Source organism: Medicago sativa, chromosome 7 (genome assembly GCF_051527215.1).
Source record: "Medicago sativa cultivar Bolivia chromosome 7, Bolivia_mono, whole genome shotgun sequence".
Taxonomy (NCBI): domain Eukaryota; kingdom Viridiplantae; phylum Streptophyta; class Magnoliopsida; order Fabales; family Fabaceae; genus Medicago; species Medicago sativa.
In genome coordinates this window covers 71,594,194-71,606,867 of record NC_140755.1, presented here as the reverse complement: position 1 = coordinate 71,606,867, position 12,674 = coordinate 71,594,194, and the positions used below count along the sequence as shown (strand labels likewise).

Below are 12,674 nucleotides of genomic sequence, written 5' to 3'. Positions count from 1 at the left end.
ATAAATACCATAAAATTCATTTTATATTTTTATATACATATATTTAATATTATTTGTCTTTTTACATAATATGTGTAGACGTTTTTTTTATATATAACTAGCGAAAAGACGGACACTCACGTGCTCGTCTTTCCGCTCTTTTATTGGGCTAACGTTTGAAAATTATGCACGGTGTTTTTTTGATAAAATTTTGATTTTGATTAAAACTAAAAATATAAAAAAAATGAAGGAAAAACTAAAAATATAAATGTTTGTTGCTTTCAAGTTATAACAAACCAACAATATAACAAAAAAAAATATAATCTAAATTCTTTTTTAATGACACCAACAACAACTTTTATTATAGAAAAAGTTGTTTAAGGGAATAACTGGGATAATGAAAAAGTAAGTATAAATATATTCATCTAATTTGTTACACTTTTTAAATTATAAAGGAAAAAGAACCAGACATATATATTCATATCGTGTTTGTTACATTTTTTAAATATTTAAATTTATTCTTATATGTGTGTTACATATGTTATTTGTATTGAAAATTGAGGGCATTTTTGGAAAGAGAAAAAATCGGCCCAAAAGAGGTGAAAGGGGTTATTTTCTTTATATATAGTATAGATGTTTGAAATAATCTCGTAATATTATATTTGTTTGATGATTAAATTTTATTTTTTTATCAATTAATTAATTAACAAAATAGAAATTTATATAATTTTTCATGTTGATGGGGTTCTGCGATGATTGACATGCCTCCTACAAACAAAACCAATTCTAACTTAAAACGGTTAATTCTAAATTTAGTTAGTATTCATGTTTATCGGAATTCTATGAGATTTGATGGTTCAACTAATTTGAGTTAAAAAGATAAAAAGTTAGTGGTGATGAGTAAATATTAATTTAACAAATAATTGCTTCTGTCAACAAACAAAAAAAAACAAGTAATTGCTAGCATTTGTCGAGGCGTAATGTAGGTATCAACGCAACCACCTTCTCAACCTCAACAACACACACTCACTTCTCTCTTCAATCGCCGTTTTCGTTTTCCCCTCTTCTAGTAACTCTCTCTATGTTTAGGGTTAAAAAAACACTTGCGATTGAGATTGTAGTGTGATATAGTGGAAATTGGGTTTCTAAATTTCGTTCAAGTTTTCATTTTTATCACCTTGTTTTTCAAATTTTCTAGTTTAGTGATTGTGTATTACTTCTATATTTCTCGTAGGTTCCTTTTGCTTGGCATAGATTTGTGCAATTTATGTGATTTTACTTGGTGTTGTTTGTAGCTTTTGAAATTTGAATTTGTTTGTTATGTGCTATTGATTTCACATATTCGGTTTGTTTAGATTGGCTTATTTGAACTTATCAACTAACATAAACAACATTTGTGAAAAGGTGTGATATGTCTTGTCTAGATTGCATGTCATGGTGATACTCCAAATTTATGAGATAAGAAAAAATTATAAATAAAACTTTTTGTTACTTTATTTTATTTCATGGCCATCATCTTAGAGTACATTATCATAATTATAAGGTCCATGAAATTCGAAAAAAGAAATACTTTTTAGATAACATATAATTATTGTACAATTCTTTTGCTAACGCAATTCTTCTTAGTTTGACATGTTTATATTTTAATTTTTAGACACTCACCATTACGACACTTGAGTATATACCTGTATATTTTTATATCTTTACAATCTTTGTCTGTTTTACATAATCTAGCTGCAATGAAAAAAGATAATGAAACATTTTTGTGTACTAACCATAAAACAAAGAATGAAATTTGAGAAGGTTGAAAATTGATAACTTACCATCAGTTATTTTGGTGACAAGAAATATGAAAAGAAAGAGACTCAAAACATAAATAAACTTTTGAGTTGCCGCCATATTTTTTTCCTTCCTCGCACATAAAAAATAAGATTTAATTTGATATGTAGAAGACATGTTGTCATAAAAATATTGTAATATATCATTGAGTTGTGTTTGTCTCTTTAACACGCTTAAAAGGAGATCATATAATAAATTTTATAATCATAATAATTGAATACTTTTTTAATTGACTTTTCATTACATTTCTAACCTTTCGTGATAGTAAACGGAAAAATTACTTTTTTGGGCCATGGTAAATTTATCCAGATAATAATGCCCCATTGGTGTGAAAACATGTTAATGCATAAGAACATAAAGCAAGTGTTGAAACAATAGTAAAATAAGTTAAAAAAATATTTTATGTCACCAAAAAGATTAGTAAGCTGAGTCGCGAACTAGGTATCCCTCTTTAAGACGTTTCGTGGCACTGTCTAAAATTGTGCAAGCAGACTATCAATCACGACGGCTGCAGGATAAAACATCACAGTTACAACTGTATTAGACTCCTATTGCACTATTGGAAACGAGGTATGCAACAGACACTTTCTCTTCCCTCCATTTAGTGGTGCATGCCGATTTAGAGAAATCATTACAAACTTCCCTTAAACACCCACCAACACGCCATCAACTCTTCATTATTCACATAATATCTCTCTCTCTCTCTCTCTCTCTCTCTCTCTCTCTCTCTCTCCAAACTCATAAAACGCCCAATATGTTATAGAAACAGTCCACCTACAACTGTATCAGAGTCATATTGCACTATAGAATCTGTTATAGAAATACACTTTCAAATATGGTGTCACTACTACAAAATATACATTTAACATGTTAAGACCACTCCAATATGATATTAATGTCACTCTATTATGGTACTAAGATCGCTCTTATATGGTACTAAGACCACTCTAATATGGTGTTTCCACCACTCTGACCTATAACTTCTCCAAAGGCATAAAACATAAAAAATAAAAATAAACTATATTCTTAAGATCATTCTTATTTTTCGAAGGGACACTTTATCTCGAAAGGGACTATGATCTTAAGAATACACTTATTTTCGAAGGGACAAAATTTACCGAAGTGACTATGTTCTTAAGACTATTCTTAATTCCAAAGGAACATTATTTCTCAAATGGACTATGATTTTAAGAACACTCTTTAAATCTGATTGTACACAAAAAGAGAGAGAAGAAAATATTAGCTCATCAACACAAGTTAAATGAAGAAGATGAGATAAAAGTTCTTTGACAACTCAAGAGAACTTTTGGTGTAAGTAGAAGTGAGAAATGAGAGCTCTATTTATAGGTGAGGAGCCAAAGATGAATTTTAGATCCAACGACTAAGATTATTTGACCGTTACAAAATTGATGGTTTGACCTCATCTCATAAATGAGCAATAATTAAGAAAGTTGAAATGAGACTCTTTTTTAACTCACACTATAACATTTCATGTGTTTCAACAAAATGAGTATTTAAAAAGTGTCATGGTATCATTTAGTCAACGTTCTCATTCACATCAATCATACGTTTCATATTTTTATGCAACTATTTTTTTTTTCCTTGGTGATACCAAAAACCCTAGGGGTTGGGGAGGACCATTCTAGGTCAGATTACACGCAAATTTTGGCGTTGATTTTCTCTCCACTATTCATCTTATAATTCAAAGTGCATCATTATCATAAGAATTGCTTGCTTGATCATCATATCATTAACTCCCACTGATACGATCCACTAATAATGGCGTGAAAGAGACAAGAAAAATAAGGAAGTGTTGTTTGTAACAAGAGTGGTGCAAGCTTCTTTTGAGAGAGAAAAAACAAATCAAGTGTGTTCTTTTTTTCAAATGACCAAGGAAGGTATCATATGGTAAGTACAAGATGAATTCAAATATTCAATATCAATAGTGGATCGTAGGAACTTGAGTTAGCCATATTAAATGTGGCACTGACTCCATAATCTTTCACTAAAAAGGTCATAAAGTGGCCTAGCCTTATCGAATCGAAGCATGTAATAGTTCCTGTGAAATCTAACAAGCATATATTCGAATTCCAAGGTTGATTTTATCATTTTCGAAAATGGACAAAATGAGGGTTAAGTGAATTTCCTTGTTAATTTACGGATTTTACTCGTTTTTGACCCTTTTTCTTTCACTAAAAAGGTCATAAAGTGGCCTAGCCTTATCGAATCGAAGCATGTAATAGTTCCTAGGAAATCTAACTAGCATATCTACGACATCCATGGTTTATTTTAGAATTTTTTAAAAAGGCCAAAATGGGGGTTAAGTGAATTTCCTTGTTAATTTATGGATTTTACTCGTTTTTGACCTTTTTCTTTCACTAAAAAGGTCATAAAGTGGCCTAGCCTTATCGAATCGAAGCATGTAATAGTTCTTAGGAAATCTAACAAGCATATCTACGACATCCATGGTTTATTTCAGAATTTTTTAAAAAGGTCAAAATGGGGGTTAAGTGAATTTCCTTGTTAATTTATGGATTTTACTCGTTTTTGACCTTTTTCTTTCACTAAAAAGGTCATAAAGTGGCCTAGCCTTATCGAATCGAAGCATGTAATAGTTCCTATGAAATCTAACAAGCATATATTCGAATTCCAAGGTTGATTTTATCATTTTCAAAAATGGACAAAATGAGGGTTAAGTGAATTTCCTTGTTAATTTACGGATTTTACTCGTTTTTGACCCTTTTTCTTTCACTAAAAAGGTCATAAAGTGGCCTAGCCTTATCGAATCGAAGCATGTAATAGTTCCTAGGAAATCTAGCAAGCATATCTACGACATCCATGGTTTATTTTAGAATTTTTAAAAACGGCCAAAATGGGGGTTAAGTGAATTTCCTTGTTAATTTACGGATTTTACTTGTTTTTGACCCTTTTTCTTTCACTAAAAAGGTCATAAAGTGGCCTAGCCTTATCGAATCGAAGCATGTAATAGTTCCTAGGAAATCTAACAAGCATATCTACGACATCCATGGTTTATTTTAGAATTTTTAAAAACGGCCAAAATGGGGGTTAAGTGAATTTTCTTGTTAATTTACGGATTTTACTCGTTTTTGACCCTTTTTCTTTCACTAAAAAGGTCATAAAGTGGCCTAGCCTTATCGAATCGTAGCATGTAATAGTTCCTAGGAAATCTAACAAGCATATCTACGACATCCATGGTTTATTTTAGAATTTTTAAAAACGGCCAAAATGGGGGTTAAGTGAATTTTCTTGTTAATTTACGGATTTTACTCGTTTTTGACCCTTTTTCTTTCACTGAAAAGGTCATAAAGTGGCCTAGCCTTATCGAATCGAAGCATGTAATAGTTCCTAGGAAATCTAACAAGCATATCTACGACATCCATGGTTTATTTTAGAATTTTTTAAAAAGGCCAAAATGGGGGTTAAGTGAATTTCCTTGTTAATATACGGATTTTACTCATTTTTGACCCTTTTTCTTTCACTAAAAAGGTCATAAAGTGGCCTAGCCTTATCGAATCGAAGCATGTAATAGTTCCTATGAAATCTAACAAGCATATATTCGAATTCCAAGGTTGATTTTATCATTTTTGAAAATGGATAAAATGAGGGTTAAGTGAATTTCCTTGTTAATTTACGGATTTTACTCGTTTTTGACCCTTTTTCTTTCACTAAAAAGGTCATAAAGTGGCCTAACCTTATCGAATCGAAGCATGTAATAGTTCCTAGGAAATCTAGCAAGCATATCTACGACATCCATGGTTTATTTTAGAATTTTCAAAAACGGCCAAAATGGGGGTTAAGTGAATTTCCTTGTTAATTTACGGATTTTACTCGTTTTTGACCCTTTTTCTTTCACTAAAAAGGTCATAAAGTGGCCTAGCCTTATCGAATCGAAGCATGTAATAGTTCCAAGGAAATCTAGCAAGCATATCTACGACATCCATTGTTTATTTTAGAATTTTTAAAAACGGCCAAAATGGGGGTTAAGTGAATTTCCTTGTTAATTTACGGATTTTACTCGTTTTTGACCCTTTTTTTTTCACTAAAAAGGTCATAAAGTGGCCTAGCCTTATCGAATCGAAGCATGTAATAGTTCCTAGGAAATCTAACAAGCATATCTACGACATCCATGGTTTATTTTAGAATTTTTAAAAACGGCCAAAATGGGGGTTAAGTGAATTTTCTTGTTAATTTACGGATTTTACTCGTTTTTGACCCTTTTTCTTTCACTAAAGAGGTCATAAAGTGGCCTAGCCTTATCGAATCGTAGCATGTAATAGTTCCTAGGAAATCTAACAAGCATATCTACGACATCCATGGTTTATTTTAGAATTTTTAAAAACGGCCAAAATGGGGGTTAAGTGAATTTTCTTGTTAATTTACGGATTTTACTCGTTTTTGACCCTTTTTCTTTCACTGAAAAGGTCATAAAGTGGCCTAGCCTTATCGAATCGAAGCATGTAATAGTTCCTAGGAAATCTAACAAGCATATCTACGACATCCATGGTTTATTTTAGAATTTTTTAAAAAGGCCAAAATGGGGGTTAAGTGAATTTCCTTGTTAATATACGGATTTTACTCATTTTTGACCCTTTTTCTTTCACTAAAAAGGTCATAAAGTGGCCTAGCCTTATCGAATCGAAGCATGTAATAGTTCCTATGAAATCTAACAAGCATATATTCGAATTCCAAGGTTGATTTTATCATTTTTGAAAATGGATAAAATGAGGGTTAAGTGAATTTCCTTGTTAATTTACGGATTTTACTCGTTTTTGACCCTTTTTCTTTCACTAAAAAGGTCATAAAGTGGCCTAACCTTATCGAATCGAAGCATGTAATAGTTCCTAGGAAATCTAGCAAGCATATCTACGACATCCATGGTTTATTTTAGAATTTTTAAAAACGGCCAAAATGGGGGTTAAGTGAATTTCCTTGTTAATTTACGGATTTTACTCGTTTTTGACCCTTTTTCTTTCACTAAAAAGGTCATAAAGTGGCCTAGCCTTATCGAATCGAAGCATGTAATAGTTCCTAGGAAATCTAACAAGCATATCTACGACATCCATGGTTTATTTTAGAATTTTTAAAAACGGCCAAAATGGGGGTTAAGTGAATTTTCTTGTTAATTTACGGATTTTACTCGTTTTTGACCCTTTTTCTTTCACTAAAAAGGTCATAAAGTGGCCTAGCCTTATCGAATCGAAGCATGTAATAGTTCCTAGGAAATCTAACAAGCATATCTACGACATCCATGGTTTATTTTAGAATTTTTAAAAACGGCCAAAATGGGGGTTAAGTGAATTTTCTTGTTAATTTACGGATTTTACTCGTTTTTGACCCTTTTTCTTTCACTGAAAAGGTCATAAAGTGGCCTAGCCTTATCGAATCAAAGCATGTAATAGTTCCTAGGAAATCTAACAAGCATATCTACGACATCCATGGTTTATTTTAGAATTTTTAAAAACGGCCAAAATGGGGGTTAAGTGAATTTTCTTGTTAATTTACGGATTTTACTCGTTTTTGACCCTTTTTCTTTCACTAAAAAGGTCATAAAGTGGCCTAGCCTTATCGAATCGAAGCATGTAATAGTTCCTAGGAAATCTAACAAGCATATCTACGACATTCATGGTTTATTTTAGAATTTTTAAAAACGGCCAAAATGGGGGTTAAGTGAATTTTCTTGTTAATTTACGGATTTTACTCGTTTTTGACCCTTTTTCTTTCACTGAAAAGGTCATAAAGTGGCCTAGCCTTATCGAATCGAAGCATGTAATAGTTCCTAGGAAATCTAACAAGCATATCTACGACATCCATGGTTTATTTTAGAATTTTTTAAAAAGGCCAAAATGGGGGTTAAGTGAATTTCCTTGTTAATATACGGATTTTACTCATTTTTGACCCTTTTTCTTTCACTAAAAAGGTCATAAAGTGGCCTAGCCTTATCGAATCGAAGCATGTAATAGTTCCTATGAAATCTAACAAGCATATATTCGAATTCCAAGGTTGATTTTATCATTTTCGAAAATGGACAAAATGAGGGTTAAGTGAATTTCCTTGTTAATTTACGGATTTTACTCGTTTTTGACCCTTTTTCTTTCACTGAAAAGGTCATAAAATGGCCTAGCCATATCGAATCGAAGCATGTAATAGTTCCTAGGAAATCTAACAAGCATATCTACGACATTCATGGTTTATTTTAGAATTTTTAAAAACGGCCAAAATGGGGGTTAAGTGAATTTTCTTGTTAATTTACGGATTTTACTCGTTTTTGACCCTTTTTCTTTCACTAAAAAGGTCATAAAGTGGCCTAGCCTTATCGAATCGTAGCATGTAATAGTTCCTAGGAAATCTAACAAGCATATCTACGACATCCATGGTTTATTTTAGAATTTTTAAAAACGGCCAAAATGGGGGTTAAGTGAATTTTCTTGTTAATTTACGGATTTTACTCGTTTTTGACCCTTTTTCTTTCACTGAAAAGGTCATAAAGTGGCCTAGCCTTATCGAATCGAAGCATGTAATAGTTCCTAGGAAATCTAACAAGCATATCTACGACATCCATGGTTTATTTTAGAATTTTTTAAAAAGGCCAAAATGGGGGTTAAGTGAATTTCCTTGTTAATATACGGATTTTACTCATTTTTGACCCTTTTTCTTTCACTAAAAAGGTCATAAAGTGGCCTAGCCTTATCGAATCGAAGCATGTAATAGTTCCTATGAAATCTAACAAGCATATATTCGAATTCCAAGGTTGATTTTATCATTTTTGAAAATGGATAAAATGAGGGTTAAGTGAATTTCCTTGTTAATTTACGGATTTTACTCGTTTTTGACCCTTTTTCTTTCACTAAAAAGGTCATAAAGTGGCCTAACCTTATCGAATCGAAGCATGTAATAGTTCCTAGGAAATCTAGCAAGCATATCTACGACATCCATGGTTTATTTTAGAATTTTCAAAAACGGCCAAAATGGGGGTTAAGTGAATTTCCTTGTTAATTTACGGATTTTACTCGTTTTTGACCCTTTTTCTTTCACTAAAAAGGTCATAAAGTGGCCTAGCCTTATCGAATCGAAGCATGTAATAGTTCCAAGGAAATCTAGCAAGCATATCTACGACATCCATTGTTTATTTTAGAATTTTTAAAAACGGCCAAAATGGGGGTTAAGTGAATTTCCTTGTTAATTTACGGATTTTACTCGTTTTTGACCCTTTTTTTTTCACTAAAAAGGTCATAAAGTGGCCTAGCCTTATCGAATCGAAGCATGTAATAGTTCCTAGGAAATCTAACAAGCATATCTACGACATCCATGGTTTATTTTAGAATTTTTAAAAACGGCCAAAATGGGGGTTAAGTGAATTTTCTTGTTAATTTACGGATTTTACTCGTTTTTGACCCTTTTTCTTTCACTAAAGAGGTCATAAAGTGGCCTAGCCTTATCGAATCGTAGCATGTAATAGTTCCTAGGAAATCTAACAAGCATATCTACGACATCCATGGTTTATTTTAGAATTTTTAAAAACGGCCAAAATGGGGGTTAAGTGAATTTTCTTGTTAATTTACGGATTTTACTCGTTTTTGACCCTTTTTCTTTCACTGAAAAGGTCATAAAGTGGCCTAGCCTTATCGAATCGAAGCATGTAATAGTTCCTAGGAAATCTAACAAGCATATCTACGACATCCATGGTTTATTTTAGAATTTTTTAAAAAGGCCAAAATGGGGGTTAAGTGAATTTCCTTGTTAATATACGGATTTTACTCATTTTTGACCCTTTTTCTTTCACTAAAAAGGTCATAAAGTGGCCTAGCCTTATCGAATCGAAGCATGTAATAGTTCCTATGAAATCTAACAAGCATATATTCGAATTCCAAGGTTGATTTTATCATTTTTGAAAATGGATAAAATGAGGGTTAAGTGAATTTCCTTGTTAATTTACGGATTTTACTCGTTTTTGACCCTTTTTCTTTCACTAAAAAGGTCATAAAGTGGCCTAACCTTATCGAATCGAAGCATGTAATAGTTCCTAGGAAATCTAGCAAGCATATCTACGACATCCATGGTTTATTTTAGAATTTTTAAAAACGGCCAAAATGGGGGTTAAGTGAATTTCCTTGTTAATTTACGGATTTTACTCGTTTTTGACCCTTTTTCTTTCACTAAAAAGGTCATAAAGTGGCCTAGCCTTATCGAATCGAAGCATGTAATAGTTCCTAGGAAATCTAACAAGCATATCTACGACATCCATGGTTTATTTTAGAATTTTTAAAAACGGCCAAAATGGGGGTTAAGTGAATTTTCTTGTTAATTTACGGATTTTACTCGTTTTTGACCCTTTTTCTTTCACTAAAAAGGTCATAAAGTGGCCTAGCCTTATCGAATCGAAGCATGTAATAGTTCCTAGGAAATCTAACAAGCATATCTACGACATCCATGGTTTATTTTAGAATTTTTAAAAACGGCCAAAATGGGGGTTAAGTGAATTTTCTTGTTAATTTACGGATTTTACTCGTTTTTGACCCTTTTTCTTTCACTGAAAAGGTCATAAAGTGGCCTAGCCTTATCGAATCAAAGCATGTAATAGTTCCTAGGAAATCTAACAAGCATATCTACGACATCCATGGTTTATTTTAGAATTTTTAAAAACGGCCAAAATGGGGGTTAAGTGAATTTTCTTGTTAATTTACGGATTTTACTCGTTTTTGACCCTTTTTCTTTCACTAAAAAGGTCATAAAGTGGCCTAGCCTTATCGAATCGAAGCATGTAATAGTTCCTAGGAAATCTAACAAGCATATCTACGACATTCATGGTTTATTTTAGAATTTTTAAAAACGGCCAAAATGGGGGTTAAGTGAATTTTCTTGTTAATTTACGGATTTTACTCGTTTTTGACCCTTTTTCTTTCACTGAAAAGGTCATAAAGTGGCCTAGCCTTATCGAATCGAAGCATGTAATAGTTCCTAGGAAATCTAACAAGCATATCTACGACATCCATGGTTTATTTTAGAATTTTTTAAAAAGGCCAAAATGGGGGTTAAGTGAATTTCCTTGTTAATATACGGATTTTACTCATTTTTGACCCTTTTTCTTTCACTAAAAAGGTCATAAAGTGGCCTAGCCTTATCGAATCGAAGCATGTAATAGTTCCTATGAAATCTAACAAGCATATATTCGAATTCCAAGGTTGATTTTATCATTTTCGAAAATGGACAAAATGAGGGTTAAGTGAATTTCCTTGTTAATTTACGGATTTTACTCGTTTTTGACCCTTTTTCTTTCACTGAAAAGGTCATAAAATGGCCTAGCCATATCGAATCGAAGCATGTAATAGTTCCTAGGAAATCTAACAAGCATATCTACGACATCCATGGTTTATTTTAGAATTTTTAAAAACGGCCAAAATGGGGGTTAAGTGAATTTTCTTGTTAATTTACGGATTTTACTCGTTTTTGACCCTTTTTCTTTCACTGAAAAGGTCATAAAGTGGCCTAGCCTTATCGAATCGAAGCATGTAATAGTTCCTAGGAAATCTAACAAGCATATCTACGACATCCATGGTTTATTTTAGAATTTTTTAAAAAGGCCAAAATGGGGGTTAAGTGAATTTCCTTGTTAATATACGGATTTTACTCATTTTTGACCCTTTTTCTTTCACTAAAAAGGTCATAAAGTGGCCTAGCCTTATCGAATCGAAGCATGTAATAGTTCCTAGGAAATCTAACAAGCATATCTACGACATCCATGGTTTATTTTAGAATTTTTAAAAACGGCCAAAATGGGGGTTAAGTGAATTTTCTTGTTAATTTACGGATTTTACTCGTTTTTGACCCTTTTTCTTTCACTAAAAAGGTCATAAAGTGGCCTAGCCTTATCGAATCGAAGCATGTAATAGTTCCTATGAAATCTAACAAGCATATATTCGAATTCCAAGGTTGATTTTATCATTTTTGAAAATGGATAAAATGAGGGTTAAGTGAATTTCCTTGTTAATTTACGGATTTTACTCGTTTTTGACCCTTTTTCTTTCACTAAAAAGGTCATAAAGTGGCCTAGCCTTATCGAATCGAAGCATGTAATAGTTCCTAGGAAATCTAGCAAGCATATCTACGACATCCATGGTTTATTTTAGAATTTTTAAAAACGGCCAAAATGGGGGTTAAGTGAATTTCCTTGTTAATTTACGGATTTTACTCGTTTTTGACCCTTTCTCTTTCACTAAAAAGGTCATAAAGTGGCCTAGCCTTATCGAATCGAAGCATGTAATAGTTCCTAGGAAATCTAACAAGCATATCTACGACATCCATGGTTTATTTTAGAATTTTTAAAAACGGCCAAAATGGGGGTTAAGTGAATTTTGCTTGTTAATTTACGGATTTTACTCGTTTTTGACCCTTTTTCTTTCACTAAAAAGGTCATAAAGTGGCCTAGCCTTATCGAATCGAAGCATGTAATAGTTCCTAGGAAATCTAACAAGCATATCTACGACATCCATGGTTTATTTTAGAATTTTTAAAAACGGCCAAAATGGGGGTTAAGTGAATTTTCTTGTTAATTTACGGATTTTACTCGTTTTTGACCCTTTTTCTTTCACTGAAAAGGTCATAAAGTGGCCTAGCCTTATCGAATCGAAGCATGTAATAGTTCCTAGGAAATCTAACAAGCATATCTACGACATCCATGGTTTATTTTAGAATTTTTAAAAACGGCCAAAATGGGGGTTAAGTGAATTTTCTTGTTAATTTACGGATTTTACTCGTTTTTGACCCTTTTTCTTTCACTAAAAAGGTCATAAAGTGGCCTAGCCTTATCGAATCGAAGCATGTAATAGTTCCTAGGAAAT

General features: G+C 32.3%; 1 long non-coding RNA gene across 1 annotated transcript; it reads right to left on the bottom strand.

Annotated features, from left to right (window-relative positions):
- Window positions 1-1,448: 1,448 nt before the first annotated feature.
- LOC146908152 (uncharacterized) lies at window positions 1,449-2,686 on the bottom strand. Its single transcript, XR_015017623.1, has 2 exons — window positions 1,803-2,686; window positions 1,449-1,713 (listed from the first exon to the last, which is right to left on the bottom strand). It is a non-coding gene; the product is annotated as an uncharacterized LOC146908152 (long non-coding RNA).
- Window positions 2,687-12,674: the final 9,988 nt, after the last annotated feature.